The 7007-nt window shown below is 43.7% G+C and overlaps 1 pseudogene; it reads right to left on the bottom strand.

Annotated features, from left to right (window-relative positions):
* Positions 1–471: 471 nt before the first annotated feature.
* LOC107615642 (CBS domain-containing protein CBSX6 pseudogene) lies at positions 472–1746 on the bottom strand (annotated as a pseudogene).
* Between the last annotated feature and the right edge of the window lie 5261 nt (positions 1747–7007).

The raw sequence follows: 7007 nt of genomic DNA, 5'->3' as shown, positions 1-7007 counted from the left end.
CAAGAGGTCATGAATGGGAATTGGAAGGTTAGCATAGTTTTGATCCAAAGATCAGCAAACAATGTGGCTAATTTTATGGCCAAACCTGCTACCTCTAGTGCGGACCCGTATTTGGATTGGAATCAACCTTGCGATGAGCTTCAACACCTTATTAGTTTAGACATGATCCCAGCCATCTGATTTGGCTTGTGTTTTATTTCTTTTGTTTGTCTTCTTTTTTACTTGGATGAAAAGTATCTGATTAAGTTCCCTATTTTAAATCCAAATTTGAGGACTTTAAACATTTTCTGAGCTGAAGCAGATTGAGCTAAATAAAACCAACAGAGATATTATCTTCCATTAATATTGGCAACCTTCTTAGACATGAAAATCTTTTGGCAAATATCGCATTTCCAACACATGCCGCACAGCACAATAGACACAATCATTAAAAAGGAAAAATAAAAAAGAATTTTCAAGTCAGTTCTTATTTCACATTATCTCAGTGGATTTAGTTGCACGGATAAATGCAGTAGGAGGCTTTGTCACAGCATCTAAAATGTCGGCATATCCTACAATACCAACTAGAACATCATCCCTCTCATCCTCAGTCACCCAAACATGAGTTGCTCTGTGTGAAAGCATCTGAGCCATGACAGCAGCCAATGTGCTTTTCACTTTACATGTCAAAGGAGCACTTCTTCCTCTGTACATGCTCCTGCTTTGGCCGAAAATGCCGGGGCCTGAAGGGTTACTCAAGAATCTAATGCTCCTGCTACTGAACCTTTTAGGTCTTTTTGTATCCACACTCAACTCAGTTTCAATATCACTATTGTTATCGTTATCTTCAACTCCCATTACGAATTGTCCTGCGGACAGATTTGCCAAAGCCCAAGATGCAGCTATGTAATCACATTTCCACAACTTATGCGCAGAGATTTCCCCTATAATCTTGTTCTTGCCTTCCGGTGTTTGTTCCACCACTGCAACCGCAATGGAGTCCGTTGGAGTTGCTTTTGCTGCTTCAATGGCCGGTTTGAAGGATTCAACGGTGTTGTAATGGGAATTGATTGCACCAAGATGAGCCATGGAGGTTAAAGGAAGAGGTGCCAGAGCTCCAAGATAACCAATGATGAATCGGAGCACGTCTTCTCTGGAGAGGCAACAAAACTTGTTAGGAATCGAGGTAACTCTTGATGGTGATGATGTCGAGGATGCTTGAAAATTCATGCTTGTTTGTTTGCTGTTGCTAGATTCAATGTTCTTGAGCCATCTAGAATAGTAAACAACCGAGAAATGCTTGCACGAACCTTTCCATACAAGGCACTTGTGAACAAGCAGGCGTTTTACTCCTTGCTTCATCAATTCGAGTGCATCGATGAGCCTTGTTGAAGGATCAACAATCTTTAGTAGGGAGTTGTTTGGGACAACCACCTCGGAAACTGGGGAGTTGAGCTTCCTGTCCATGTCCAAAGATTGATCCTGACTACTAGTTGCCGTGTTGGCCAAGAAAGCAGCAATGTCAAGAGAACTGAGCATGCCAACAAATCTTTGTTGCCTCAGTTCATTGTCTTCATGGGCATTAACATCTGAGGATGATGACGACGGCGACAATGATCTCTTCTTCCAGATTGGTATGCTGCCTCCAGGTGAATCTGCTATTGCTTGAATTGCTGACTTAAGTGTCTCAGTGTCATGAAATTCAACCAAGTCAGGCTTTCCAACAGTGAGATCTCCCACTGTGTGATACACAAAGGCCAATGCCATAAACTTATTTGATTGATGGTGTTCTTACACCAGACTGGTTCCCACGATTCGTGTGCAATTCATGGCCATTTCATAGTTTCTGTATCTCCCGGATGACGAATCGGATCGATTCATGTGACTTAATGTTGTGAATGGGCTATGTGTGTAAAATGTATAGGATCAAATGTAGGAGAGAGTGAAAGAGCAAGAGATGTATAAGGAGAATTAGGATTTGAAGAAGGAGGTGATTAAGGAAAATTAATCAAACATCCAAATATATCTGTCTAACTCCGAAAGACTAGACTGACGAGGTCTACTCTGGTTTGTGGCTTATGAATATTTAGCATGTTTTGAAGAATGAATGGCTTGTTAGTTTAACACACCCTATATATGCGGTGTGAAATTGAGCAAACCAATTTGTTAAATCGCTAAATTTTTTTCAAGGCAATTACAACGGGAGAATTTATAAAATTGCTACTAACATCATTGAGATATATCATATATTCGGACACTCCATCAAAAATGCTGACAATATTAAGAGTGTTTTTTTTCAGTATACTATTATTCTAAACACTTATGATCAAAATATTATATTTTTTAAATTATTTATTTAAATGTCACCATTTTATCACGGTGCCATTCCATGTTTTTTCACATGCTAGAGCCTAAAATTCGGTTAAACACCATCCAGTCAGAATGCGAAAACAAATATGAGGGGTTTATGTTACCATGATAAAACAGTGCACCTAAGTAAAAACGACGACATTTTGGTAATAAAAATTTAAAACAGTAGTATATTGGAAAAAATTTGTTCCAATATTAATCTATCATTTTTTTTTTGAATTAAAGCGTGCTCAACACAGTACAGTGGAGCAAGTAGAGTCTAGGAAACATGTAAAAATTAAGTACAAATTATGACTAACAACCCCAAGTGATATCATCTCTTGTCAGCGTTGTACTTGTCATCAACATCCATAGGGGGCACTACCAAGCCACTCGTCAGAGAACATGAAGGACTTGTTGATTATTTCCACAACTCTTGAGCCATGATCATTAAAAACTCGATCATTCCTTTCGAGCCAGATTGCCTAAATGACAGTAAAGAATCCAACTAACCACCTCTTTTTCTCAAGCTTTCTCAGTGCCGCATGCTGCCAACTCTCAAAGTGTTGCTTCAGTGTACCTGGTATGGTCCATGACCTTCCAAGGGCGAATAGCCACGCGCTCCACACCTGCCACGTGATCTCGCACCCAACAAATAGATGAAAAGCAGTCTCCACAGCCTTACCGCATAAGGCACACATAGTATCCTGCTGACCAATAACACCTAGTCTGGATAGTCGTTCTTTAGTATTGACCTTCTCAATCAACACAAACCAAGTAAATAGTTCAACCCTGGGCGGAACGAAGCCTCTCCAAACCGCACTAGTGAAGCTATAGCTCGTTATTTCCTCCGGGAGGGTCGCTTCTTGCACCACCTGGATAAAGGATTTAGTTGAAAATACACCAGTTCTATCAAATTTCCAGACGACCTTATCCTCTCTCTCAGATGTTAGGTTTACTGGCAGTAAAATCTCATGGAGTTGGTTCAAAAGCTCCAGTTCCCATTGAAATAGCTGCCTCCTCCACTGGAAGCTCCATATCCACTCCAAGCCATCCCAAAACCCACGGTCCCCAATAACAGCTTCTTTAAGGTTTGAGACCGAGAATAATCTTGGGAACATCTCCTTCAAGACCCCACCAGGTAGCCAGACATCTTCCCAAAATCGGGTTGTTCTGCCATTCCCAACGTCCATCGATAGTCCTCTGATCATCCTTTCCCTTATTTGGGGTTCCTTTATTCGAAGCTGACATATATCCTTCCAAGGCCCCCCTCTTTGAGGCACAGGCTGCCCATGCAGCATCTCAGCAGGACTCATGTTATTACACGAACATACTACTTTCTTCCACAAGGGGCAGTCCTCCTTTGAAAATCGCCACCACCATTTAAAAAGTAGGGCCATATTCTGAATCACTGCATCTCCCACACCCAATCCATCCGCCTTTTTGGGCGCCATCACTACCTCCCATCTCACAAGTGGCATCCCGGTCCTCCTGTCCTCTTTACTCCACAGGAATCGTCTTTGTAAGGCTATCAACTTTTCTGCTACAGCCTTAGGCAACTTGTACAAGCTCAGATAGTAGATAGGTAAACTGTTAAGAACAGATTTTATGAGAACCAACTTACCCGCTTTATTAAGGGTCTTAGCTTTCCACAAACTAAGCTTTCCTTCCACCTTGTCAATTACTGGTTTCCATGTCTTCACGAGCCTTGGATTCGCTCCCAAGGATATGCCAAGATATCGAACAGGGAGGGATGCCTCCTTACACCCCAGCAGGCGACACATCTTCCACACCCAACGCTGTTCGCAGTTGACCGGAATGAAGCTGGACTTCTCAAAATTAATGCTCAACCCAGACATCAGTTCAAAGCAGCGGAGCAGGCGCTTATAGTTCCGTATGGTCTCTTCTTCTGGAGGGCAAAAGAGGATAGTATCGTCTGCAAACTGTAGGTGCGATAATTCTATGTGATCTCGGCCAACCAAGAGCGGACATATGCGCCCATTCCTCACCGCCTCTCCAATCATTCTATGAAGAACATCAACAACAAGGACGAATAGAAAGGGAGATAGAGGATCTCCTTGTCGAAGTCCCCTCTCCATTTTGAATGGTTTAGTAGGAGCGCCATTAACTAGAAGTGACATAGACGCAGAACATACACACTCCTTAATCCACTCCCTCCACCTATCTCCAAATCCCATCTTCTGCAGCACAATATCCACGAAGCTCCACCTAACCCTATCATACGCTTTTTGGAAGTCTAGTTTAATTATTGCTGAGCTCCTTTTCCGTGACTTCAACCACTGTACCGTTTCACAAGCTATCAAAGCCCCATCATGGATCTTCCTGCCCTGTACAAAAGCACTCTGAGTCTCGCCCACTAGTCCTGGCATCACATGTCTCATCCTTCGAACCAGCACCTTAGAAATGACCTTGTAAACACATCCTACCATACTAATTGGACGCAGATCCTTAATTTCAGTTGCTCCGACGAATTTTGGTGCCAACGCCACCCAGGTGACATTTGCGCCCCTTGGTAGCACTGCTGACTGGAAGAATCCCAACACTGCTTCTGTGAATTCCTTCCCAACTTCTGACCAACATTTCTTGATGAAATTCATGTTATACCCATCGCTCCCCGGCGCTTTTGATGAGTCACAATCCCACACTGCAGTCTTTATTTCTTCCGCAGTCGGTAGGCGCTCTAGCTCTGCTGCCTCCTCATCAGTGATGCACCTAACTAGTCCATCCCTAATACCTATACTCGGTGACGCCTCCTGATGGTACAAGTCCTTGTAGAAATCCCTTATAGCTACTTTGATCCGGGCCTGATTCCTCACTATTCTTCCACTGATTCTTAAAGCATCGATTCGATTGTTCCTCCTCCGAGTAGAAGCAATATTGTGGAAATATCTAGTATTTTTATCCATCTCCTTAGCATGTCTAGAGCGGGACATCTGCTTCCAATGTATTTCTTTCCTGACATACCACTTCTTACAAGATCCCACAAGCGCCTTGCGTCTAGCTTCCAATGTACCATCATGCAGGCCCTGGCTCGCCATATCATCTACCTTCCTAATCTCCTCTTCAAACTTATCAATCCGCATGTCTATATTACCGAAATTTTCTCGATGCCATCTCCCCAGCGGATCCGCCAAAGCTGCCAACTTATCTATAAATTGGACTTCACCTATGCTCCTCCACTCCTCCTTTACCACCCTCAGAAACCCATCATGAGTAAACCAAGAATCTAGGCTTCGAAAAGGTCTTCGGCCCCCTCCCGCCTTTGTGACGTTCATCACCAATGGACAGTGGACAACCCTCTTGGCCCCCCGCGTAGCCTTGTTTCAGGAAACTCTTCTAACCACTCCAAACTAACCAGGATTCTATCAATGCGACTACATGACTGGCCCCTGAACCATGTGAATCGACGATCAGATAAATCTAGGTCCCTTAGTTCCATGTCATTAATCCAAGATTTAAACTCTACTGCAGACTGTGGCAAAGACCCAGCTCCAAGACGGTCTTCCACTGTTACAACCTTGTTAAAATCTCCCATAAAATAGAACGGCATCTGACATAATCCAGCCAAAAAGCTTAATTCTTCCCACACAACAAGCTTTGCTTCCCTAGTATGCTCCCCATACACTAAGCAGAATGCACATCTAACATTATTTTTTATCAGCACCCCATCCACACATAACCACCTAGCTCCTTTATAACAGTTATTTAAATTAAACACCGTTTCATCCCACATTAACAGTAAGCCTCCAGATGCACCTTCTGCCTCCACAAACTCCCAACACACTCCATCATTACCCCACAATTGCACAACATCAAATTTACTCACCACCTCTTTCTTGGTCTCTATCAAGCCTAACATATGCACCTTAAATTTATTTCTGAAATTTTTTACCATACTTAATTTCCCCATTCCCGCCAACCCCCGTACATTCCAAGATGCAAAGATCATTGTAAACCAGATTTACACACCTGTTTTCTGTTTTTCGGACGACTTCTCCTTGCTTTTTCCTTCTGTTTGGCATGTTTTCTCCTCCGAGCTATTTTCTCATTCTGAGCCTGTAGGATTGTCATAATATCATCTTCCTCATTGTCTAGCACCACCCCAGATTCCATTGCCAAATCCCAAGCTTTTTTGTTTTCTTGCACCTCCTCCGCACGCTTGGTGTCAGAATTCTCGGATGCATCGTCGCTCTCCACATTGCTGTGTACAACTCCCTCACCTGCCAGTCCTCTCCCAATAATTACCGTATTCGTCACCGAGCTTTCCAACAACCCATTTACCTGTCTTGCACCGTGGCCATCTAGTCCAATACCCCCTGTCACACACTGTTGGTACTGATGACATTCCCCAGCGCATCCTGCTTCCGTACTTACCCCCACTTCCCCCTGGCTGTTAATCCCTTTTACCCCTTGACCGGTATTCTCACACCGTTTCACACTTTCCAATGCTCCCTGCACCTCACCATGTTGCTCAAACCCATTCGAGCTCCCCATTCCTCCCTCGGCCCAACGCCTAGCTGTCCCGCCCAAGGTACCCTGTGTATCACCTTCCATGGCCATCACCACGTTAGTGCAATCTTCGACCAGGCCTCCCATGTGTTGCGTAGGCATCGTGACCTCCAACCGGCCAACAGTCTCCAATTTATCCGCCCCTCGAC

This window comes from Arachis ipaensis, chromosome B9 (genome assembly GCF_059453495.1).
Source record: "Arachis ipaensis isolate K30076 ecotype BB chromosome B9, ASM5945349v1, whole genome shotgun sequence".
NCBI classification, from domain to species: domain Eukaryota; kingdom Viridiplantae; phylum Streptophyta; class Magnoliopsida; order Fabales; family Fabaceae; genus Arachis; species Arachis ipaensis.
Note: the sequence above shows the minus strand (reverse complement) of the source record. Positions and strands in the feature narration are given on the sequence as shown.